The 27,168-nt window shown below is 36.3% G+C and overlaps 1 protein-coding gene across 1 annotated transcript in view; it reads right to left on the bottom strand.

Annotated features, from left to right (window-relative positions):
• Positions 1 to 5,671, bottom strand: part of ARHGAP15 (Rho GTPase activating protein 15) — a 629,252-nt gene extending 623,581 nt beyond the window's left edge. The window contains exon 1 of the mRNA NM_001258096.1: positions 5,562 to 5,671. The gene's annotated coding sequence lies outside the window, so the exon portion shown is untranslated. The remainder of the gene's footprint in view (positions 1 to 5,561) is intronic.
• Between the last annotated feature and the right edge of the window lie 21,497 nt (positions 5,672 to 27,168).

Genomic DNA, 27,168 nt, shown 5'->3' with positions numbered 1-27,168 from the left:
CTCCTCCTTCACTTGAACGTTCACACTTTATCACCCTTTAAGCTACTGTCTATTTCAAGCTTTAGAAAAGGAATACAGCATTTAGGCTGGGCGCAGGGGCTCACGCCTGTAATCCCAGCACTTTGGGAGGCCGAGGTGGGCGGATCACGAGGTCAGGAGATCGAGACCATCCTGGCTAACACGGTGACACTCCGTCTATACTCGAAATACCAAAAAAAAAAAAAAAAAAAAGCCGGGCGTGGTGGCGGGCACCTGTAGTCCCAGCTACTCGGGAGGCTGAGGCAGGAGAATGCCATGAACCCGGGAGGGGGAGCTTGCAGTGAGCGGAGATCGCACCACTGCACTCCAGCCTGGGCGACAGAGAGAGACTCGGTCTCAAAAAAAGAAAAGAAAAGGAATACAGCAATTTATATATGCTATCTCTAGTTCTTTGCTTCCTTTGACATCTCACTCCAAGGCTTGAGTGTCACTAAAGTCACTAATGTTTTTGTCTTTAGTTATACAGCTGAGAAAGTATACATTTTCTTATAAGGAAAGCAAATCGACCTTTAATCTTTTAAAAACAAAATCAATTTTAACCATAATAGCAGAAATACCAATAACACTGTGTTGAGATATAGTTGTTAGAGACTGGCAAAACCTGAAAAGCTCAGCAACGCAATCCCGTGAAAAAGCAATGGAGCTTCTGTACGCATTCTCATTAAGTGCTGGTGGAAGTTCAAAAAGTTACCAATAACATGAAGGACAGTTTGGCAACAACTATCAAAATTATTTTATCCTTTGTCTCATAAATGTTATTTTTGGAAATTTGTTATAGATAGATTAGATAGATAGATAGATAGATAGATAGATAGATAGATAGATAGATTTTCGAATGGAAACAATTACACCGACATTCATTGAATTAGAAAAACTTGAAAACATCCATCAATCTTTTTACAGGAGGCTGGTTAAATTAAGTATGATATTTCCATACAGTGGAATATTATATAGCTGTAAAAAAGAGAATTAGTTTCTTAGTTTTATTATAAAATATCTCTAATCTATATTTCTAAAAGAAAAAAAGCAAAGTGGAGAGGTGCATGCAGTTATGCTATATACATACACACATAGATGTGCATATATATATGGTTTTTGCATAAACTGTGAAGTATAAAATATATAAAACATATGAAAAGTGGTTATGTTGGATTAAGATGGGGATAAATGGGATAGATAGAAATAAAAATTTAAGAAATAATTTATCTAAAAACATTGTATTTAGGTTTTTTGTTGATTTTGAACCATCTCGCTATATCATCTATTCTCGGATTAAAAGCAAACAAAACAAAAGGTCTTCATCAAATGAAAGAAATAGATGGTTATAACCATAACCTGAATAAGAACCTCAGGCACCTGAACAGATAAGTCAGTGCCTGTCCTTACAGAAATATCTCCACTGACCTCAAACTCTTCTGCAAAGAGAATGTCACTTCACAGTGAGATAAATGGAAGAAACAAATAAATCCTGACCCTAGATAGACAACCCATCAAGATGTAAAAGTGTGGACATCCAATTATGTATTTCCCCTGCTCAAGAACCCTGTCGTTACTTATATCCAGGTCCACTCTATTTATGATCTCACACTATCTTTCTGGCCTTACCTCCTATTACTATACTTCCATCTAACAAAACTGGAGAATTCACACTGCCTTGGAATTCTCTGACACTCAATGTTTTTGTGCCTTGACACATTTCCTTCCTGTCCTTTGCAATGTTTCTCATCTTCCCAGTGCTAGATTTCCCTGAAAACTACACAAAAATTTCCTCCAAAACTGTCAAGAACTTCCTGAAAGTATGTGATCAGATGATACAACACCTACAAAATTCTCTAGTTTATGGCCCGGCAAATAACAGGGATGCAAAAATGCTGGATGAATTTCTGAACCCTAATAGAGCGTTCTCTGTATCTTCTTATGGTACTTGAAAAATTTTATTTGCGTCATAATTATTAAAATAATAGTCACTCTAGATTACAAGCTTTTAGAAGGCAAATGTTGTGAGGAGTTGTCAAACATACAGTAGCTGTTGAAAAATATTTTTAAATTTAGTTTAATTAAAACTCATGTTTCAGTGAGATCTGCCTTTAAATTAAAACTGTATTTTTATACAATTATGGAATTTGAAGAAGTTGGGAAATAATGATTATTTAAAATGGGACCATATGTGACTCTGTAGTAGAATTCTGAGGCTTTTGTCCTTTCTTCTGGGGAAAGCATTTTAATTTCCACATCAGGAAACTCCTGTTTTCAGCAGAGAGTCCAAATGCTGCACCCCAGTGCAGGAGTGGGCCTGTGAGCTAGGCATGGTCATGCAGGCTGTCTGCACCCACGTTCAGTAATTGTTCAGCTATGGTCATGTGATCCAATTTAGTCCTATCAGATCTAAATCTGACACTTTGCTGTGGTGATCGGGGAAAGGCATTCTTTCCCCACAGTTTGTTGAAAGGATCAGTAGTAGCTTAACAATTTTGTGAGAGCTTCCACTAGAGACTGCTTACAGCACAGTGAAAAGAAGAGCTGAGGAATGAAAAAAAACGAGACCTACTCCTAATAATCCTGTGTGAGCTCCTGGATCCAGCCATTCCTGACTTTGTTGTCCTTGGACTTTTCACGCATAAAAGAATATCTATTTTGCCTAGGCTAATTTGAACTCATTTTCTATCATTTGCAAACAAAGAAGATTTGCCCACTCTACGCTGAAATTTAGAATACTTACAAGGGCATTTTAAAGTCTAATTATGTAGCATTTATTGTACAGTGTAAAAAATTTGCTTTTGGTATCCAAAGAATTAAATGCAGAGTGTTCAATAACTTTTAAAAATTCAGCTATTAAAAACTAATTATGTTAAATAATTTCTAAGTGTATGGGAATATCAAAATTGCCTGAAAATGTAGTGCAATTATTTTTTTTACCTGCTGCAAGAAAGGCGTTTCTTTATTCAGGAATATCTTAAAGAAATGGATACATCACTGGGATAGATCCTTCATATGAGACACTTTCAGAAATTCTGTGTTTAAACATCACAGGCAGGACTAATGGTTAACAAAACACTCTCCCTCTAAAGTCTTCCCGCAACCATTTACCATGGCATCAGTATCCTCACTTGAGATCCAACATTTAGCTAATCCTTTGGGCCCTGTCTGCTGAAAGAACATATTGAAATTCCACTGGGAGGAGAAAGGGAGGCCTGGCTAGGAAGTCAAAGCTCTGTAGCCTTCTCCTATAAGTGTGGATTATTTTTATTAGATTCCTAAGTGCTGGAAAATGGGATGAGTACATTTTAAAAGTTCAAGTGATTGGAAGGAGCCATTGAATGGAAGGGTCTATCTTTCTAGGTACCAAGGTTATGAGACTCTAAATTAGGAGCAGAGCAGGCTGTTCCAGAAGAAAGTATTAAAAAGGAGCAACAGGAGGAATATCAAGGAAAGATTTTCTCCTTTCTGAATCTTGCTGAATGCTGGCCCCAAGTGGAAAAGGACGACATTCTCTGAGCAAATCAGCTTTAATATGACTTTCCAAATAAAATATTGTGTATTATTTTCATTTCATCAAAACTTGTTTCTGACTCATCCACTTAAAACACATAAAGTAATAGAATTCTATAGTAACTTATTTGCAATTAACTGTCTTAAAATTTGGTCTGTACATTACTGCATTTTACAAACAATTCTGAAGGTATTTTAATTTACCTATCATCTTTACTCATTGATCTTTCTAAATTCATATCAAGTTCACTTCAATTCATTCTTAATTTTACACATATTCCATAAAATATGTGTATTTTAATTTAACAGTTTCATCAAGTTCACTTCAATTCATTCTTAATTTTACACATATTCCATAAAATATGTGTATTTTAACTTAACAGTTTCTGCAAGAAACTACTCATTTTTACAGTGAATTTGTTTCTTAAAAGCATTAAACAGTTTAAAAAATTTTCATGGACTTTTCTCCAATTCCAGATGTTTATCTGCATATTCATTCTTGCTAACATGGAAGTATTGCATGTGTTTATTCATTTGATATTCTTTTATAATAAAATGAAATAAAGTAATAACATATCAACCAAAATTATCTGAATTATACAGCTTCTATAGATGCAGAGGTTCAGAACCACAATATTGAAGACAGATTTAAATAATGCTTTCCATTGTGAGGAAATGCAACAAATTGAAAATCTAATCAGAATATCAAAGCAAATACATATTACCAAGGTCTTCTTACACTCTAACAATAAAAAGTGTATTGAACACCAAGTTCTAATCTCTATTTTTCTGTGATCATTTTAATAGTCAACAAGTAGATAGCTTCAGTATTGACAATTGAAGAGGTCTTGAAATGGAGTGTACTAGTATGCCTAATAATTTCCTACTAAATTGACCATGTCAAAAAACATTTATGTGTGTTTTTCAATAGAAGACAATAAAAGAAAAGAAAATTGTTGCCACTTATCAACCCTGTAACCATTCTTTAATAACACAAAAAAATAGGTGTTGTGGGGGCCATCACTTATCCCATCCAACAGCACAATAAAAATAATATTAGGGAAGAATGGATCATATCTTGGGCTTTTATTAAAATTCTTTCAAGAATCTACAGTCAGATTTATTTTAGGTATTTGTCTCTGAGATTAGCAATATTTTGATGTTTTCTGCACACATGTTACAGCACACAAAGACATTCTGTAAAAGCAAGAAGTCAATATAAAAGGAAATTACGTCTGTTTATGACTAACAAATCCTTTTCATTTGTAAGGTTTATTATTTTGGAATATTTCAAAGAAGGAAAATTATATAATTACATAAATAACAAAAGTATACCTCTAATTTGCCTCTCTTCTCAGAGTAACCTTTAATGAAATCAGCTGTGACTTCTTTTCTAAATGTAAAATTTTGCTTATGAATTAGAAACTTACCCTCATTTCACCCTATATCTTAAATGAAATTTAGAAAAAAAATTTTCAAGTGTCATGATAGACAGTATTCCTTTACATTTTAAAATCTCTTTGCTTTTTAATTAGCTACATATTAACCTTTTAAGGGCTTTTAATGCTAACATTGATACAATGCTTTAGAGTGAGTATCTTTCACACTGAAATTCAAGCTGTTTCTCACTGTTATAAAATGCCTCTTTCTCTTTCCTTATTTGGATGTTGAACAATACGTATTTTTATAAAACAGTTGGTTAAAGGTGCAAAGTCTCACATTTTTCTAGTAGTCATTTTTAAATGCACTTCAAACTAAAACTGTATACCTTATTCTGTCTTTAACATTTTAGTACAATATCTTAGCAAATCATCTTATTATTATAATATTTTAGTAAGAGACATTGGAATTTGACAGCTGCAAATATGTAAAGAATATTCTTTTCTACGCCAAAGGAAACCAGTCCATGTTTTAAGCACAGGTAAAAGCATCATATTTTGTAGAAATGTTTGTACATTCACACCAAAACGTAGGAAACTCTGCCAAACATGTTCAAGTTTAAATTTCATGTACAACATAAAGTTAAAACTTACCTTTTCTCGGCAATGACCTGTTATTGAAACTGCCATCAACTCCTAACTGCTAATGACTCTTTCAACAAAAACGGAAAACAGTAAAGTCACATGTCGTAAGAGTAGGCCTGTGTTGGATGCTGCTTAATTTCAGTACTGGGGGAAGAAAAAGGCGGGGGGTGGGGTGAGCACAAAACTTTTAAATAAAACCACTTCCTGGGTAGAGACAGTTAACCACACACATCACATCATTACTCAATTTGAAGAAATTGCCTTGTATAGTCAACAATATTGTTATTTTTCAACGTGATTATCAATTGTCAAACATGACACATGTATAGAGATTTTATCAATTTTAACTTAAGGGAGGAAAATGTGTGATTAAAAATTCATCAGTGGGAGGAGCAGACTGCTAAGCACTGAAGAAACTTCCCCTTTCTCTGCCTTCTAGCAAGGGCTTAAAAATGAAGCGTCTACTCTGCTGGCTACACTTGAGATGTTCCCATGCTATCAGGACACTCTGCATGATGACTTTGGAAGCAAGGAAGCCACCTCCAATTCACAGAGCCGGTGCTTCTGCCTATTCATGAAAGGACCCACCAAAACCTGATCCAGTTAACAGGTTCATGGGGCCTTGGGAGGGTTGCATTAGAACTTCAGAAAACACAGCCCCGAGCCACGCAGCCATCTGAGCATCTGGGGAAAAGGAAGGTGTTCATCATGCTGGTCGAACACACCCTGTGGCATTTGCTCTGACTGTGGCTCTCATACTGATAGGTCCACTCTGACAGTTTCCTAAGCAGTTCTGAAATCTGCTGAAGAGCTTTTGCTCTAGCTGAATGATTCTTTGTGTGGTCTGACTTAAAAAGAAAAAATATATATATTATAATAAAGGATCCAAACGGTATCATTTTGGCATGCTGCTGTGTGCCCTCCTGTGTCAAACTTCAGCCAACACAAGACATATTTTTAAGGGTCTCAGAAATAACTCTAGGTTGTGCATCTTTATTGAGCCATGGAGTTCAAGAATAAGCTCCTGGATTTTTCAGGCTTGGCTGGTTTTGTGAGATTTGCAGTATAATCACAAAAGGAAGAGAAGAAAAGCTTTCCTTCCAAATATATGAGAGAGTTAAATCACAATCTCTTGTCATACAAACCAATTAGAAATCTGTGTGATAGAGCTCAGTGGTATAGAATGTTTGGCATACTAAAAGTCAGTCTTTAAAAATAGATTTGGTAGATATGGCCCAAGTTAGGGATGGCATGTCCCTACCAGTTAATTGAATTTCTCTGGGATCTTTTTCTAAAAATCACATTTCAGATTGACCCTAGAATTCACTGTCAGTTGTCATTTCAGGAAGGACCTTTTTAAGTGTTTAGAGTCCTGAAGATTTGTACTGAATGCTTCTCCCTAACACCGAAGAGAAAACGGAAAGTTCATAATATTAAAAGTGAGGAAAGCAGAATTCAGGGCTTAATTCTGACACTGCTATTTACTTAACCTTGGCCAAGTTACTTAAGTTCTCTGAAATTTAGTTCATTTATCCACGTAATGAAACATCTGCATGCAAAAATGCATCTTGGGGAATACAATAAGTAAATAGATGTACATATTTTGTATATCATAAGGAACTGTAGATATATAAATTAGCATGAGCTGGGAAATGTTGATACCTCCTAAGAAGCATCAGAAAACTTCAGTGCATTCTGTTTGATTTAAGCCTTTGTAAATCTGAGTTAGACTCAGAAGTCTAGGACAAGGAAAACAAATTAGGCCTTTCCTTGTTTTTGTTTGTTTGTTTGTTTTTACGGAGTCTCGCTCTGTTGCCAGGCTAGAGTGCAAAGGCACGATCTCGGCTCACTGCAACCTCTGCCTCCCGGGTTCAAGCGATTCTCCTGCCTCAGCTTCCCGAATAGCCGAGATTACAGGCATGCCCACCATGCCCAGCTAATTTTTGTATTTTTAGTAGAGACGGGGTTTCACCACGTTGGCCAGGATGGTCTCTATCTCTAGACCTCATGATCCGCCCACCTCGGCCTCCCAAAGTGCTGGGGTTACAGGCCTGAGCCACCGTTCCCAGCCAGGCCTTTCCTTTTAAATAGATACTAATATCAGGCATCTGACTAGGAAAAATAAAAAATACCAATGTACCGTTATGGTAATAAATTAATGTAAATACCTACTTAAGGGTGACAATATTTGTTGGCATCAACAGTTACTGGAGACAAGTGCCCATTTTCTTTGTATAAGGTGGAAGGTGAGCCCCTTAGGCAGTGTGATATGCCTGGGTTTGATGATTGATTGATTGATTGATTTTTTGGAGACGTAGTCTCGCTCTGTTGTCCAGGCTGGAGTGCAGCGGCGCGATCTCGGTTCACTGAAAGCTCCGCCTCCCGGGTCACACCATTCTCCTGCCTCAGCCTCCCAAGTAGCTGGGACTGCAGGCGCCGCCACCACGCCCGGCTAATTTTTTTTTGTATTTTGAGTAGAGACGGGGTTTCACCGTGTTAGCCAGGATGGTCTCCATCTACTGACTTCATGATCCGCCCTCCTTGGCCTCCCAAAGTGCTGGGATTACAGGAGTGAGCCGCCGCACTCGGCCTTTTTTTATTATTATTTTTTGAGACAGAGTCTCGTTCTATTGCCCAGGCTGGAGTGCAATGGCGTGATCTCGGCTCACTGCAACCTCCACCTCCCAGGTTCAAGTGATTCTCGTGCCTCAGTCTCCCGAGTAACTGGCATTACAGGCAAGCGCCACCACACCCAGCTAATTTTTTACTGTTTTTAGTAGAGACAGGGTTTCACTATGTTGGCCAGGATGGTGGTGAACTCCTGACCTCAGTTGATCCGCCCGCCTCCGCCTCCCAAAGAGCTGGGATTACAGGCATGAGCCACTGTGCCCAGCCCTGGGTTTGATTTCTAAAAGGAGAGGTACTTACTATGATTAAGGCTATAGGTCAGGGCCTTGACACTTGTGGCCTGATATGCTTACTGTTTTTAGTAGCTAAGATTTTTTGAATGTTTGCCATAATCCAAGCATTGTACCAAGTACTTTACATTCATTCTGCCTCACAACAAATTTGTGAGCTAGCCAAAATTATTTTTTAATCCTCACAACAAATTTGTGAGCTAGCCAATATTATTGTATTCTTTTTACATATGAGGAAACTGAGGTTACTTTGTTGCCCAAATTAGTAAGGAGTAGAGCCAGGAGTCAAACGCAGACGCTCTGACCTCAGAGCCCTCTTTCTCAATTACTGTGCTAGCTCCTAACCACTAGACATGCAGCACAACTCTCAGCCAATCATGCTCAGGAAAAGTTTTCCTTCTGGTATTCCTTTTGCCTCCTCACTGACTGGAATGATCAACTTAGCAGATAGGAATCATTTCTGGGAATCATAAAATCAAGTCTCCAGAAAATTCTCTAAATTTTAAATCTATATCAAAGAAATTAAAACAAGATCAGGATAAACAGAAATGTACTATGTTCACAGATTTAAAAAAAAAAAACAGTGAAAATACATCAATCTACCTAAATTATTCTACAAATAGATTCAATGAAATCATAATTATAATTCCAACTGGACTTTTTGAAGAATGCAATGAGCTCCTTCCAGAATTTCCTAGAAGAACAAATGTCCAAGAATACCTAAGCTCATTTTGAAACAAAAAAACAAGGACCGTTGACTTGCTCTGCTAGATTGACATGGTCCAAATCACAGTATTAAAAACATTACAATGCCGGGCCAAGGAGCAGCTCAGAAAATGAGTGTATTTATTTGGGAACTTGATATATGACAAAGATAGCATCATAGAGAAACAAAAAGGAACAGATTTGTTTCATTAGATAATATTGGTAAGACATACTTACTAAATAGAGGATAATAGATTTGGGCTTTTACATTGGATCACATGAAAAGATGGCCCTTACATGGATAAAAGCGCAGTTGAAAGCTCAAACCACGCTGTTGACACAATAACAGGAAGGAAAATATTTTTGCAAAATGGAACTTTCTTAAATAGTATCCTTACATTAAAAAGAAAAGGAGTAAAATGTGTATTTCACTATACATTATATATTTCTGTTAAAGAAATATATAGACAAAGATTATAGAAAAATAAGAGACTACTAGAAAATATCTATCTTTACAAAATATTTATACAGACCAATAAGAAAACAATAAGCATCCCAATTGGAGAATAAGAAAATGAGTTGAATAAGTAATTCAATAATAGGATTGTCCTGATATCCAACAAGTGTGTGAAGAGATGCACAAGCTCTAACATAATACAAGTTAAGTTGGCTCCCATTGAAATGGTAAAAATCTGGCTGAGAATGTATGGAAAAAGGAACTCTCATACATTGCTGGAGGAATTGTAAACTGAAACCATTCTGATAAGCAATCTGTCAAAAATGAACAAAATAAAATATACACAGGCACTGTGATCCAGCAACTGAAATCTGGTATAAATATATCGTCCAAATAAATGTATCACACGGAATTGTTTTTCCTCCTTTATCACCAGGAGTGATTCTGGTCTTGGCTTTTGTGGCTCAGGTAATATTTACCTGCATTGCATCTGTGCGTTTGTGTATGGTTAGGGAGAAAACCAGGGGTTTCTAGTCCCTCTGAACAGATGTTCTGAGTTGGACACTAAAAGAGACCAGAAAAGGAAGGAAACGCTCGACCTAACCTGAGAAAGAGATTTCCCCTGACAAGGAAGAGAGAGAGGGATGGGTTTCTCTCCCTGGAGGAGAGCTATGCTTCTTCACTCTCAAGCAGCTGCCCAGAGTGGCAAAAGCTTTCATCTGGGTGGAGCAATCTATTAACTTCTTGAGCACTTACCCTATGCCAGGCAATATAATAGAATTTACATGTATGGTTGCTATGGGTTTCCCACCCCCACCCCCCAAATTTTATACACTGAAATCCTAAGCCCTGAGGTAATGGTACTAGGAGATGGAGCCTTCTGTGGGGTCAGCAGGACATGAAGGTGGAGCTCTCTTAACTGGAATTAATGCTCTTCTAAAAGAGAGCCCAGAGAGCTAGCTCACCCTTCCCTGTGAGGAGAAGTGAGAAAGTGCCATCTACCAGGAAGTGGGACCTCACCAGGCACAGAGTCTGCTGACATCATGATCTTGTACTTTCCCAGTCTCCAGAACTGTGGGAAATAAATTTTCGTCATTTTTAAGTGACCCAGTTTGCAGTATTTTTGGTATAGCAGCCTGAACAGACTAAAACAACTATTTCTTACATACTAGTTAGGAATAGAATATGAATAACTTGAATACACAATATATTAGATGGTAATACTGATAAGGAAAAAAAAGAAAAGGAGCGAAATGGGTCATAAAATGATGATGAAGTATAAAATTTTAAGCTGTATGAAAGACGTCTCACTAAGGAAAATAAAGACCTGAGAAAAGTGAGGGAACTGGCCCTGTGAAATTAGAGATGGGGGCAGGCATTCCAGGCAGTGGGAATATTTGTAGGTACAAAAGCCCTGAATGAAGATTGTGACTGGGATGGTAGAAAAGCTGCATGGGGGTGAGAGTGACTCCAGTGGAGTGAGACATGAGGGGCACAGGGACTTATGTCAGAGGAGTAATAGATGGCTGAACCACGTGGGTCCCCTTAATCTTTTCAAAAATCTGGTTGAAGAAGAAAAACGTTAAGATGATCTGACTCACAGTTTTATCAGGTAATACTGTCTGTTGTAGGAAGAATTGGCTGAAGAAGGGCAGGAGTTGAACCAGGGAGACAAGTCAGCTAGCTATTGAAAGTATCCATGGCAGAGGTAATTGGGACTTTGACCAAGGTGGGGGCAGCCAGTATAATAGAGAAATGGTCAAGTTCTAGATGTGTTTTAAACATGGACTCAACAGGATTTTCTCTTGAACAGCAACCAAGGAGAAATCAAGTTTTACTGAAATGGAAATGCTTTTAAAGGAGCTGGCTTTGGTGGATTGGGGCACATTAGGTTGCATGAAGTACCTGTTAAGTTTGAGATGCTTATTTGTCATCTCACTGAAAGTGGCCAATGTATATAGTTGGATATGAAAGTCTGGAGGTCAAGGAAGCAGTCCAGGTTAAATACATAAATTTGGAAGTCATCAGTATAAAAGCACCATTCAATAGCATGAGACTGGATGTGACAGCCTGTGGAATGTGTGTATCTAGGAAAAAGAAAATGTTCAAGGACTGAACACCAGAGCTCAGTTTAAAGATTGGGAGAAAAAAAAAAAAAAACACAGACTAAATGAATCATAACAAAACAAAAACAAAACGGGAGCCTAGAAGGAAGGAGGGAAAAACAGGTGAATGTGGTGTCCTGAAAACCAAGTGAAAATGTTTTTTACGGAAGAGAGATCAATAATTTGTCAAATGCTACTGACACCTCAAGTGAGAGTGGTAAAATCACGTTCAGATACAGCAACATGGAGGGCACTGTGATCTTGACAAAAAATCAGTTTGTGTGGGATATAGATGAGGAAATCTTCTTTTAATAGACTGAAGAAAGCAGGTGTAGATATCTTTTAAATTATATTGTATAGGAAGAATAGACATATTAGAAAGAGCGTGGCACCTTCAGGAAGAAATGCAGTCCGAGGGCTTTGTTTTTATTTATGTTTTTTTTTTTGTTTGGTTTTGGTAAGGAAAATAGCAACCTGCATGTATGCCATCAGGGGAAGATTCTATACAGGGAAAAAACTGATGATGCCAGAGAGAAAGGGAAGAACCTAGGGAGTCCTGCCCTCAGGCAGAAGAGAGGGAATAGGATTCAGGGCACAGGTGACATTACTGGCCTTGGTCTTGTGAGAAGCAGAGGCAGCTCTCACTCGTTGCAACAAGACTCAAGCCAGAGTATGTGGGCAAGGTGCAGGTAAGCGGGGAGGTGCACTGTTTGGTGTCAGTGGAAGTTCTCTTCTGATTACAACAACATTGCCAGTCAAATAGGAAGATGGGAATAAGAATTAGGATGAGGGAAAAATGGGATGAAAGGTTAGAGGTCTTAGGAGGGTGGAGACCGTGTGAAAGAGTCCAACACTGTGAGGATTATTGGGTGCCAGGAGCATCAGAGGGATGTGTTACAAATTGTGCCCCTGAACGTGGACAAGGAGCATTTCAGACACATTCATAATGGCCTGGGGAGCTTGCCTGAGGACCACAGAGGCACCTGGGAGTTCTGTGTAGTTTCAAGGGCTGAAGGTTGGTGGTGGAGCTGGGGGACAAAGTGCGATGGAAATTACATTTATCATCAAAGAAAGGAGAATACAACCAAATTTATATTATTAATAACAATGACAACAAAAAAATAGGACATTTCTTTCAAGCAAATGCCATACTCTTATAGGGAAAAAAAATGTCTGCATTCAGCCACTCATTCACTCAAGAAATGTATACAAGCACTTGCTTTATTCTAGACACAGCGCCAAGCTCCAAGCATAAGATTTCTTGGAGACTGTTAATGTCATTGAGTGGGGAGTGACAGATAATAAACAAATAAGAAAATAAAACATATTAATAAAAAATATGCCCAAGTAAGAGTCAAGGAGCAAGGCAGGCGAAATCAGCAGATAGCGAGTATATACAACTCTTTAATGAGATCATGATCTAAGGGGAAGTTAGTTATGCATTAGGTCCTCGAGATGGAAAAAGGGGTTTATTTATGTTCTCTTTTTCCAGATGGGGGAACACTAGCTTGACTGTATGCAGACTGAAATGATGCAGTAGAGAGGGAAATTTTGTTAATTCAGCATAGAAAATAATGACTTATTGGAGTGATTACCCCAAGTAGGTCAAATGAGAGATACTGGCCTTGGTGTCAAGAAAGACAATTCATGGAACAGAAGAAAAAGGAAAGTATCCAGATGAAGGCAGATGGGTATGATATTTCTAATAAGATGACTTTTGATGCAAGATCTTAGAAAACTCAGGGAGGGAGCCTGGTGTATATCCAAAGAAGAGTGTTCCAGACAGAGGAAAGAGTAAATGCAAAGTTTACTCTTTGCATGCTTAACAATTTGATGAATAGCAAGACAGGTATGCCTGGAAAATAAAGAATGAGGGGGAGATTATGTAGGGCACTGGATGGCAAGGTAAGAACCATGGTTTATGTATGTTGTACTATTTATTATGTTAGGCAGTGTGAATTTAAAGATAAAAGTGTTCGCCTTTCTTCTGCCATCTTTGCCTATCAAGCCACTATAATTGCATCTTGGTTTATTCTATTCATGTCATTCACTTTAATTTCATAACAGGACAAGAGCTGCCTTTCTTTTATTAACTTAAATACCCACAAGGAGAAGTCTTTAGGGTTTGCTTTTGGCTCAGGAATATAATCTGGAACCACAAGGCTCTGGGGATTTGTACCTAGCCCAGGTTTCAGGAACACAGGCCTTACCTTCTAGCCTCTATCTCCATTTTGAGAACACCCAAATATATCAACTTTCTAATGAGAGAAACAGAAAAGGAAGCAAGCTATTTCTGAAGCATTGCAGTTTATGCCATAATGTGTATGCAAACTATAACGAAGAGACTTCCTGTTCTAGCAACATTGCCTACTGAACTGACAACGATCTCCCTCCCACTGTGAATGCATAGAAATGCAAGAAAAATGTGAATTAAGAATATTAGCCACATGCTTATGTCTCCCAGAAAAGTAAGTAAACTCATGGAGAGATAGAATTTAAAAGGAAATTTCTAGCTAACAAAGTAAACTTGCAGGCTGCTACTATAGCAAATCGAGGGGGAATGTGGTCCCTTGGGTCAGGGATTTTCATGTTCGCCTTGGGTCAGAGATTTTCATGTTCGTTGAAGACAAGAAGCCATAGAATTGGGTTTATTCCAAGCCAGGAGTTAGTAGTTACTCCTGTTTAAAGATGATACCATAAAATGGCTATGACCATCAAAAAAGAGGAACTAAAATAGATAAAAGCAAGAAAGTTTACCTGTGCCTGGGGTTCTAGGTGGAAAAAATATCTTTAGTGAGAAATTAAAAACTGGTTCATGTTGAAGACCTAGAATCATAATCTCTTCTCTTATACTGGAAACCCCAACACTACAAATTCATATAAAACTGCTTTTAGTAAAGAACCCAGAAATAAAACCAAATACTGCAGCTAACTGATCGTCAACAAAGCAAACAAAAACATAAAGTGGGGAAAGGACACCCTATTCAACAAATGGTTCTGGGATACTTGGAAGCCACATGTAGGAGAATGAAGCTAGATTCTCATCTCTCACCTTACACAAAAATCACCTCAAGATGGGATCAAGGACTTAAATCTAAGACCCGAAATTACAAAAATTCTAGACCACAACATCAGAAAACCCCTTCTAGACATTGGCTTAGGCAAAGATTCCATGACCAAGAACCCAAAAGCAAATGCAACAAAAACAAAGATAAATAGGTGGGACTTAATTAAAATAAGAGTTTTTACACAGCAAAGTTTTGTCAGCAGAGTAAACAGACCACTTACAGAGCGGAAGAAAATCTTTACAATCTATACATCTGACAAATAATTAATATCCAGAATCTACAAGGAACTGAAATAAATAAGCAAGAAAAAAACAAACAATCCAATCAAAAAGTAGGCTAAGAACATGAATAGACAATTCTCAAAAGAAGATATACAAATGGCCAACAAAAATATGAAAAAGAAATGCAAATCAAAACCACAATGTGATACCACCTTACTCCCTCAAGAATGGCCATAATCAAAAAATAGAACAATAATAGATGTTAGCATGGGTGTGGTGGAAAGGGAACACTTCTACAATACTGATGGGAAAGTAAGCTAGTACAACCACTGTGGAAAACAATGTGAAGATTCCTTAAAGAATTAAAAGTGGAACTACCATTTGATCCAGCAATCCCACTACTGGACATCTACCCAGAAGAAAAGAAGTCATTGTAGGAAAAAGATACTTGCACACTCATGTTTATAGCAGCACAATTCACAGTTGCAAAAGTGTGGAACCAACTCAAATGCCCATCAATCAATGAGTGGATACAGAAAGTGTGATATATGTATATGTATGTATATATGTATATATACACATACACACACAGAGATGATGGAATATTCATATATATCATATATACATATATATTTTATTGTGTATATATACACATATACATTTTATGTGTGTATGTGTGTGTATATATATATATATATATATATATATATATATATATATATATGATGGAATACTCAGCTATAAAAGGAATGAATCAATGGCATTTGCAGCAACCTGGATGGGATTGGAGATTATTATTCCAAATGAAGTAACTCAGGAATGGAAAACCAAACATCGTATGTTCTCACCCATAAGTGGGAGCTACACTATGAGGATGCAAAGGAATAAGAATGATACAGTGAACTTTGGGGACTCAAGGGGAAAGGATGGGAAGGGGATGAGGGATAAAAGACTACAAATTGGGTTAAGTATATACTGCTCAGATGATGGGTGCACCAAAATCTCACAAATCACCACTAAAGAACTTACTCATGTCACCGAATACCACCTATTCCACAAAAACTTATGGAAATAAAAAATTAAAAAACAAACAAACAGCTTTTAGTCCAGTGAAATGCATGTGACCTATAGAAGAAACAAATGTATAACAACTATGTAGCCAACACTTTCTCAACCCAGACTGCATGGAAGTTAAGCCCCAGCCACACACTCACACTCTTATCATAAAATGCTTTCACAATGTGAAATGACACTGCATATCAAGAAGTTATCAAGTACCTGCAAAAGTCATCAGGAATAAAAAACAGGACAAATACTTTTTTCAAAGTTTGTTTATAGAAAACCAGAAAGAACCTCCAAAATGAAGGTAGTAAAATTAAATACAAAGATTACAAATAAAATAGATGCCATGAGGAAAATCAGCACTTCATAAAATATGACTGGCATATTTTTATAAGAATCAAGTAGAATTTTTAAGCAGTAAGGTAAAAAATTTAAAAGATATACCAAATAGCAAATCAATTATAGGTAAATAGATAATTAGCAAACTTGAAGACAGACATGAAAAAAAACCCAATAATATGGCAAGAATAATAAGATGCCAAATATGAAGGAATGAATAAGAAACATGAAGAGTTTAATACATCTCAAAGGAGTTCTGAGGGAAAGGAATAAATAAAATGGTAGAAAACAAAATATAAAGAAGTAAAGGCTTAGAATTTCCTTCAATTGATTGAAAGACTTGAAGACATTACAGGGGAATAGGATAGAAGATGGTGGATTGAAATGAGTGTGATATCCATGAACCGAGATTTTTTCTGAACTGAGTTTTGAGGAAACCTTCTGCTGAGTTATCAGGCTGTGTACACATATGCACATAAAGAGAGGTATTGACTGATGGGGCTGTGCTCTCCACTCTGGTGAATGTGATAATTTATGAGTCCCATACCCACCAGAAGGAAAGAACTGCAATTATTCTCTGTGATTATCTGGCTGTGGTCATACCTGAGTATACTTTTTATTTTGCCAACTAAACACCATATTGTAGCCTTCCAATTTTCCAGTGAGCCCATATTACAGATGGAAAGTATAAGCAACTGATGAGGATATCTAGTAATGTGCTGAAGCAGCCTTGAATGAGTATTTACACCACAGAAATTGGCAATATTTTTATAATCTGGGGCCTTAGTTCTCATAGATTCCATTATTATATATTTATCACATACTACTGGAGATATGCTATTGATGGAATCAGGTAACCCAATACATCTAAACAATAATAGAAAGTTTTCATTGAAAAAGTTATATTTTTTATTTGTTTAAATTGACAAGTAAAAACTATATATTTATGGTGTAAAATGTAATGTTTTGACATGTAAATGTCATGGAAGATTTAAATGAAGCTGTTTAATATATTCATTATTTTACATACTTATCCTCTTCTTTTGTGGTGAGAACACTTAAAACCTACTGATATTTTGAGTCCTTTGGCCAACATCTTTCCAATCCCTCCACTCCCCAGCCTTTGGTAACACCATTCTACTCTCCTGTTTCTCTGAGTTCAACTTTTTTACACTCAACTTATATGTGAGACCATGTAGTATTTGCATTCTGTACTGGCTTATTTAACTTAGCTTGATGTCTACCCCAGGTTCATTCATGTTGTCACAGACAGAATTTTTCCTTATTTTTTAAGGCTGAGTACTATTCTGTTACGTATATATATCACATTTTCTTTATCCATTTTTTCATTGATTCTTGGCTATTGTGAACACTGCTGCAATAAACGTGGGAGTGTAGATATCTCTTTCACATACCGACTTCATATCCTTTGGAAATATGCCCATGATATGGTTTGGCTTTGTGTCCCCAGCCGAATCTCTCATCAAATTGGAATCCCCACATGTTGGAAGAGTGGACTGGTGAGAGATGAATGAATCGTGTGTGTGGACTTCCGCCTTGCTGTTCTCATGATAGTGAGTGAGTTTTCATGAGATCTGGTTGTTTGAAATGTGTAGCATTTTCCCCTGCTCTCTTTCTCTTTCCTGCCGCCATGTGAAGAAGGTCCCTGCTTCCCCCTCTACCATGATTGTAAGTTTCCGGAGGCCTCCCCAGCCATACCTCCTGTACAGCCTGTGGAACTGTGAGTTAATTAAACCTCTTTTCTTCTTAAATCACCCAGTCTCAGATAGTTCTTTATAGCAGTGTGAGAATGGACTAATACAACCCAATTGTGGGATTGCTGGATCATATGGTAGCTTTAATTTTAATGTTTTGAGGAACATCCATACTGCTTTCCACATTGGGTATACTAATTTACATTCCTACCAACAGCGTACAAGGGTTCCCTCTTTTCCACATCCTCGCCAAACTTTTTTGTCTTTCATCTCTTTGATAATGGTCATCTTGACAGGTGTAGGGTGATATCAAGTTTTGGATTTGCATTTTCCTGATGATTAGTGATGTTGAGCATCTTTTCATATACTTGTTAACTATTTGTATGTTTTCTTTTGAAAAAAATGTCTATTCAGGTCTTTTGTATATTTTTAATTGGGTTTTTATTTTCTTACTCTTGAGTTGTTTGAGTCCCTATGGAGTTTATACATTAATACCTTATCAGATATACAGCTTGCAAATATATTCTATTCCATAGATTGTCTTTTTATTCCATTGATTGTTTCCTTTGCTATGCAGAAGCTTTTTACTCTAATGTAATCCCATTTGTCTATTTTTGTTATTGACCATGCTTTTGAGATTATATCTAAGAAATCTTTTCCCAGACCCATCTCACAGAGCTTTCCTCCTATGTTTTCTTCTAGTAGTTTTACAGTTTCAGGTCTTACATGTAACTCTTCAATTTATTTTGAGTTGGATTTTGTAAATGGTGTGAGATGAGGGTCTAATATCATTCTTCTGCGTATGAATATTCAGTCTCCTAGTACCATTTATAGAACAGACTATCATTTCTCCATTATGTACTCTTGGCATCTTTATCAAAAATCAATTGACATTAAGTGTGTGGACTGTGGACTCATTATTCTTTTCCATTTATCTATGTGTCTGTTTAAATGCTAGTATCATGCTGTTTTGATTGCTAGAGCTTTGTAGTCAATTTTGAAATCAGATAGGGCAATGTCTTCACCTTTCTTATTTTTTGCTCAACTTGCTTTGGCTGTTTGGAATCTTTTGTAATTCCATACATATTTTAGGATTTTTTTTCTATTTCTGAAAACAAAATGTCATTGGAGTTTTGATAGGCATTGCATTAAATCTGTAAATCACTTTGAGTAGTATGGACATTTTAACAATATAAATTCTTCCAATCCATAAACTTGAAATATCTTATTATGTATTTGTGTCTTCTTCCATTTATTTCATCAATGTTTTATAGTTTTTAGTGTACAACTCTTTCTTCTCCTTGGTTAAATTTATTCCTAAGTATTTAGTTAGTATATCTATTGTAAATGGGATTATTTTCTTATTTCTTTTTTGGATAGTTCATTGTGTTTAGAAATGCAAGGATTTCTGTAGGTTGATTTGTATTCTGCAACTTTACTGAATTTATTAGTTCTAACGGTTTTTTGGTGGAGTCTTCAGGATTTTCTATATAGAAGATATGTCATCTGCAAACAGAATATTTAACTTCTTTCTTCCTCATTTGGATTCCTTTTATGCTATGACTTCCACTGTTATGTTGAATAGAAGTTGTCAGAGTAGGCATCATTTTCTTGGTCCTGATCTTACAAGAACAGCTTCCCACTTTCACAGTTGAGTATGTTAGCCATGGGTTTCTGTATATGGTATTTGTTAAGTTGAGATACATTTTTTCTGTACCTAATTTGTTGAGAGCCTCTCACAGGAAAAGATGGTGAATTTTATTGAATGTCTTTTCTTCGTGAAAAGACATTTAGTATATTCTAAACTAAAGCATGCACATATACACACACAGGGGCCACATAGCTCTCAGAAATCGAGTTTGGGTTATTTCAAGTTTTTATATTACAATATATCACTAACGTGTTTTACACTGAAACACAATAGAAGCATTTCTATCTGGTTAGATTCAAACATAATGTTAGGACCTCTTTGCAAGAACATAATAATGAGGCTAAGCTTTCTTTTTCTTCACCACTAGAAATGAGAATAATTAGGACATGGAGAAAACATAAATAGCAACCTAAATATAAATAGCAACCTGCTAGACTTGGCAAATGCAATAATATATTTTCATCTAATACAGTAGCAACAACAAAAATAAACAAAAATAAATTAATGAGAATCTTAAAAAAAATCACTTTTAAAACATGTATGGCCAAAAAATAGCTAAAATGTTTCCTTAAAGCGTTATCTTTATGGGTTTGTCTTAGGTCTTGTACACGGTTGTGTCTTATGAACTGACAAAGCTATGTCTGTTTGTTTTGCTCAGGAAGGACATAGATAAGCAGAATTTTTTAAAGGTTACATGGAAGAATGATTTGTACCAATAATATTTTGGTCTACTAAAAAGGCCTGTGAACATATAAAATGGTACAATGTTGCAGAGATGCTAGTAAAAGCTGCTGTACCTTCTACATCCTGTTGGCAGTTAATTTTCTACGGGTCTCTTGCATTTCTGGTCATTTACGGGCTAGAGGCCATAATGGCTTTCTCTGGAGTATCTCTTCAAGGACTTTATATAGGAAACAGCCTTGGAACATATAGTGTCTTCCTCTGGTGCAAAGAAGAGACTTATTCACTGCTGAGAATAATAAAGATCATGTCTATTTTTGGTGAAAAATTGATGGGACAGGTTTTTCTTTATACATGATTGGGGTTTTATAATTTCAGGTTTTCTCAACTGTGACAGAAACCTCATGTGTGAACATTTTCCACTTGAGCCTAGGTCCACATTGCTTCCCTGGGACCTGAGGGGCAAGGGAAATTGATGTGAATATGAAGCACATGCTGCCGGCTGTGCTGTGAGTAAAAGTCCTTTGCATCTGACCCGGGACTCTCCTGTCTCCTTCCACCATCTTTAAAACTTCAGCAGACTTCCTTGCTGGTTTGTACGTAGAGCAAAGTCCCAAACCCTTTGCAGTCATCAATGTATTCAGTCCTTCCAATTATGACTTTTCTCCTTTGTGCTTTTCATCACTTCACTCACTGGTCATTTCGTTCTTTCTTCCATATCTTTATTCTGTATTGTCTTATTTTTTATTTTTATTTTACTTGACCTGACCTCAATCTCAATATATGAATACAACACCCAATATAGGACTTGCCACATAATCTATAGATGTGGAATAAACCAATACATTTAAAAGTTTCTGTCTCTAAAGAGCACTTCTTGCTGAGTTTATCATTGACAACTTAAATTAGATGTGCATAATATTAGTTAGTTCAGTGTTGGGTTTCAATTGTTAATTTCCTTTTAAATTGTAGGATGTAGAATTGATTATAGCAATTTTATGAACTATATTTTTCAAGGGTTTTCCACACCATTTCCTTCTTTCTAGGGGATTTCTTTCTCTCTCTCTTCCTTTTGATGTACAGGGCCATTTAAGTCCTCCATGCATTTCTGGAAAACTAAAAACCCAAATCTAAGCCTGTTGAACCTCTTGTCACACAAGTATTTGAAAGAATGATACTTAAGGGAAATAGAAAATGACACTTTTCCCCTCATCTTTTGAAGACGAAATGATCCACCCCCCTTCAATTCTACCAAAGGAGATTCCCAGCTCATTTTCCTTAGGAAGAGCTTTAAAGTGTAAAAAACTCATCAAACATCTTTTCCTCTGAGACAATGTCATCTGAGTTCAAAGGATGTACACAGCTTTGCAAAACTGCTGTCTTGTTTCAATGATAAGGCCTTGGCTTTCATTTTATGTTTGATTCCAAGAAAATCAAATCTGTTTTTATGTACACTATGACTATAACTAAATCAGGAAATTAGAAGAAATAATCTATTTCTGTAGACAGCTGGGGGCAGGGGGGAAGTTTCCAGTTTTTAAAAAAATCCTATAATGATTCTTCAGCTGAGTTACATTTTTACTCTCTAAAATATGCTTGATTATGTAAACTGAAAACATATATTTATCCTTCCATACAATAAAAAAAAAATCTATTGTGGCTCTTGGGAAACAATACTATCTTCTTACTATGCTTAACTCATTGTAAAACATTTATTGGCTAACTGGAAGATTGAGGGCAATGTTCGTTTGTTTTTATTTTCTCAAACTCTGGTCAAAATTCCTGTACCATAATGACTATGACTTTTATACACACACACACACCCCCACACAGAGAGAGAGATACAAACACATATATAAAATATATTTATATGTGTGTATATATACATATGTATATGTGTTTATATACATATACATATGTAGATATAAATTTTAATGTCAATGACCTACTGAACCAAAATTTTTAGGCACAGGGTACAGAAAACCTTCATTTCAAAAAATTCTGGGCAACGCAATTTTATCTCAACATATGTTAACCCATTTGATATAGTGGTAGCAATTACAAGGTTAGAGTATAATATATTAATTTTATTGTACACTCAAAAGTAATCTGAAGAGTTTAATAAACTATATGTTAATAATACTCAGAATATGAAGCATTAACAACCCCGTCTCTCAAATTCAGTTATAATCATTCAGCTATGGAAATTGAACAGATTATTTTGTTTCTTACAAAGTAAAGGTGTAGTTGTAAATATTTTTTATTCAAGTTTATATAAATTTGAAGGTAAACTTTAAGATCATTTAAAACCTGCATATAAAAATCTTCACCAAAGTGACATATAAATAACTTTATTTTGAAGATTTTTTCATTTTTTAACCTGAAATATTAAATTATGTAAATATTTAGAAAACTGTATTCTGTATGTGTCTTGATCAAACATACGTAGATACTTTTAGAATAAAGGAGTTTGACTCCTCAAGAAAGTTTCCCCGTCCATTTCAATAAACTTCACTAAAATTCTTCTAGTATCTGATGGGTACGGCCATGCATAGAGCAGAGGGAAGACAATGGACTTGGTTACTAGTGTCACTCTTGTGTCTTTCAATTTCATTTAGAGATTCAGGAAAGTTTTATTAACATTCCAATAAATGAATTAAGTTGAACAATACTCAAAAAGTTAATTGAGCCCTGAAAAATATGACAAGTTTAAGAATCTATGTTACAATGAGCTCTGTTGTTATCCAGTTATTATATTTTAGTTTATAATGAGAATATTGTCACAAAATATAAGTTACAAGCCAAGCTCAGTGGCTCACGCTTGTGTTCCCAACACTTTGTGAGGCGAGGAGGGAAGACTGATTTAACCCAGGAGTTCAAGACCAGTCTGGGCAACATAGTGAGACCTCGTCTCTACAAAAAAAGAAAGAAAGAAAGAAAGAAAGAAAGAAAGAAAGAAAGAAAGAAAGAAAGAAAGAAAGAAAGAAAGAAAGAAAGAAAGAAAGAAAGAAAGTAAGTTAGCTGGGCATGTTTGCGCATACCTATAATCCCAACTACGCAGGAGGCTGAGGTGGGAGGATCACTCAAGCATGGGAGGTTCTGGTTAGAGTGAGCTGTGATCATGCCACTGCACTCAAGCCTGAGTGACAGAGTGAGACCCTATCTCAAAAAGAAAAGAAAAGAAAAAAAAAGAAAATATAAGTTATAGTAAAAAGTAGAGCTATTTAAGCATATGGTATTTTTTGAATTTCAGTCCTAATTATAATTGATTAATTATATCAACATAATTATTTTACAGTAGTCATAATGTTTGTTTATTCTACAAATACATCTTGAGCATTGACAACATATTAGGCATTCCCTCCTTTGTGTGTTTCCCTATCCCCACTCTACCTCTTCTTTCAGTTATTCAAATATGCCAACCTCTTCCCACCTGGAGGACTTTGCTCTAGCTGTCTACTTTGCTACGGAGACTGCACCCTATCTTAAGGCCCAGCTCCCATATTTTCCATAGCTAGTTTCTACAAACTTCAGCTTGAAATTCTCTGTCTGTTCAACTTATCTATATAATATCACAACTTGTTCCACATTTTCTATCTTGTCTCTCTGTTTCTTTCTCATGGTACTAAATTTTTTATTTATTTTTCTATTTATTCATTTCATTTCCTCTTCAAGAATGTGAGTCCCCATTAGATCAAGTAGGTTTTTTGTATTGTCTACAGTACGTATCTCCAGTATCTTCTTCAGTGCCCGGCATGTAGTAAATGCCTAATAAATAATAACAGAATTAACTGCATTTTTGGAATTCTCAAATTAGCGTTACTTATAAACTGAGTTAGAAACATTATAGATATAAAAAGCTGTGCAAAATCTTAGCTCAATTCATTTCAATAAACACTTATGGGTATCTAGGTTTAGAGCACTTACATGTTTAAGACAATCATATAAAGATAATTGATATTTATTCTCTGTATTAGTTAGGATTGTATTCAGTTACTTATAAAAGAAAATGCAATATATCAGTGGCTTAGACACATAAGGGTTTATTTTTCTTACTTAATGATGAATCTAAAACTAGTTGGTTGCTGGCACTGATTCAGTGCCTTAGAATAGCAAGGGTCCAGGTATTTATGACTCTTTTATCTTTGTCCTCATGATGCCAAGACAGCTGCCTTAGCTCCTGCCTTCATGTTAGTTCCTTGGGGGCATAAAAGGCAAATGAGCAAAACAGTACTCTCTTAGTTATTCCACTTAATAGTTTTACTTTTATCTTACAGACCACTATAGGCCAGGAAATTAAAGTTTGTAAACTTTTAGCTGGGCACACTGACAGCCAAAAAGAAAATTGAGATTACATAACATAGAAGAGCAAAATGGTTAATGGATAAGCCACTGTTTCTGGATTCCAAAATGAAAGCTTAGGTAAAGATTATGTTATTAAGTTGTATTAATTTGAGGTGACCAGTATGATTTTTTTTCTTTACAGATCACAAAATCTAGGACGATACAAAATCTAGCAAGATACTCTACCTTCAGCTATAGACAAGTAAAACCAACATTATTAATGAAAAAACAGCTCTGTATGTCTAGAGTTTACACATAAGTGTATATATAAGCACACACACACATATATGTAAATGCCTGTGTATACAAACGCACACATCAAGGAGTTAAAAGAAGGTGAAGTCCTGTGGTTAAGCCAAGGTCCGGTTTAAAATCATACCATTCCTAAGTGCTCACTCTTTATTCTTAAATCAAAGTAGAGCCATCAAAAATTCATCATACTGTCTGTGTTAACAAATATCATTTTGGTGGATGGACTGTGGCTACTTTTATTATTTCACTTAATTTAGGGAGATACTTCTTGAGATATTGGTCGATACAAAGCAATGTCACACAGTAACAAAATGTTGCCAATACTGATAGCATTATCAATGCTGAGCCCTTCTCCAGTTTGTAGAATTTCACAATTAGTAGACATTTGGCTGTCCAAACAAACTTGCTATGTCTCTTCCACATCTTATTTTGCAAACGTTCCTTTTCGGTTTTACTGATCGGTGTCTCCATCTCCTCTCTCTCGTTTTATTTATTTGTATAGTAAAATCCCTCTAAGAGAAGATAAATGAGACCAAAATAATAAAAAATAATCATGCAAAACCTAAGACTGTATTATTGCAAGGTTGATGAATGAAATAACACGGGCTATCCTGTCATCTAGCCAGCTGGAAGTTCTGGCAGATCCATCCACCCAAAGAATCCAAATTGGCGTCAGTTTCATCTGTGGTTTGGCGCCATCTTGTGGCACTTGTTTACATTAGCTTAACTAGAGATGGGAACCATTCTGCCTTTTGTGGCCGCCTGGTACTTCCTGTAGGAAGGTTGCACATTCAGAAATTTCACGGTTACATGGGTCTATAGTTAGTTGGAGACTTGGTTACTTCCATCAGCCATATATTTGGGCAGAAAAAATACTGGAAATGTAGAACACACTGTCTCCTGAGTCATGCTTCCTGTGATTGCCCTTTGCCCACCCTCTCCAAAAGATGAAAGTTAGCCCACTTCATGACAAAAGATTGAACAGTGGAGAACTAATGCCATTCTTTTTATATCTGAGTTTCACTTATTGTAATGTTTACTATATTTAAAATATATTTACCATTGTCATGTGTACAGCTTACTTGAGATGATGTTTCAGGTAATTTACTTCTTTCATTTAGCCCCAAAGGCAATGAACAGGTCTAACAGATAAGGGTGATATACAAAATATTTAAGTACTGGTAAGGCATAGGCATTGACTGATCGTTAAGAGAGATTGCCTATAAACAACTACTGTAGCCTTGTACCCATCCGGCTTGGTGCCAGTCCCACCAGAAGGCTATGCCCCAGATTTAGACTGGCAAAACAGTAGAAGGCCAGCAGCTTGCTCTCCAAGCTCCCTTCTTATATTAAAACGCTCCTTGAGTTAAGGGGACTTTCATATGAGTGGTCCTAGGACATTAGCAAATAAGTCATGATGAAAAGTTGACATTGAGAGACTTCAAATTTTATAAAGAGTTACAGAAAACTAAGTAATATCTGGATTTTCTTTCCTTTTACACTTCTGCATGTAATTTAATTAACTAGTGTTGCAAGATTTGTGCCATCTCTCTTTTTCTTTTCAATGGTATTATAAACTAAGAAGGCTTTTGCTGACCACCTGACAACAGAATTGCCACTTTCCGCCTTCCAAGTTTCCAACTATCACACTACAAATTGGATCTTTAAAATGCGAAGTTGGTGACCTCATTGATTTCAGAAGTAGGGGACCATTTCAGCCCTACTGAAGAATTAGTACTATTGGCCATTCACATGTTTATACAAATGACCTTAAGTTGCTTCTTTTCTAACATAAAACCGACACAAGTGGAGCTCCTACCTTGAGATGAGACCTACATATTTTAGGCCTTGTTCTAGTTCTCTTCCAGTCATTCTCCTTCCTATACAGTAAGGAGTCCTCAGGGCCAGGGACATATGCCTAGCTGAAATCCATGTCTCTGTCTCCCTAGACACCCAACGGTACTGAAGATTTGGAAATTCCCTGCCCAAAGAGCCTTGAGCCTGTTTTCAGATCTTAGTAAAGTTCTCTCCTTTACTGCAAGGTTTTGTGTACCACTGGGCCTCAGGTTTGACTACGGAAGAGCTGTTTTGGAGGGGA

This window comes from Macaca mulatta, chromosome 12 (assembly GCF_049350105.2).
Source record: "Macaca mulatta isolate MMU2019108-1 chromosome 12, T2T-MMU8v2.0, whole genome shotgun sequence".
In the NCBI taxonomy this organism is placed as follows: Eukaryota; Metazoa; Chordata; class Mammalia; order Primates; family Cercopithecidae; genus Macaca; species Macaca mulatta.
Note: the sequence above shows the minus strand (reverse complement) of the source record. Positions and strands in the feature narration are given on the sequence as shown.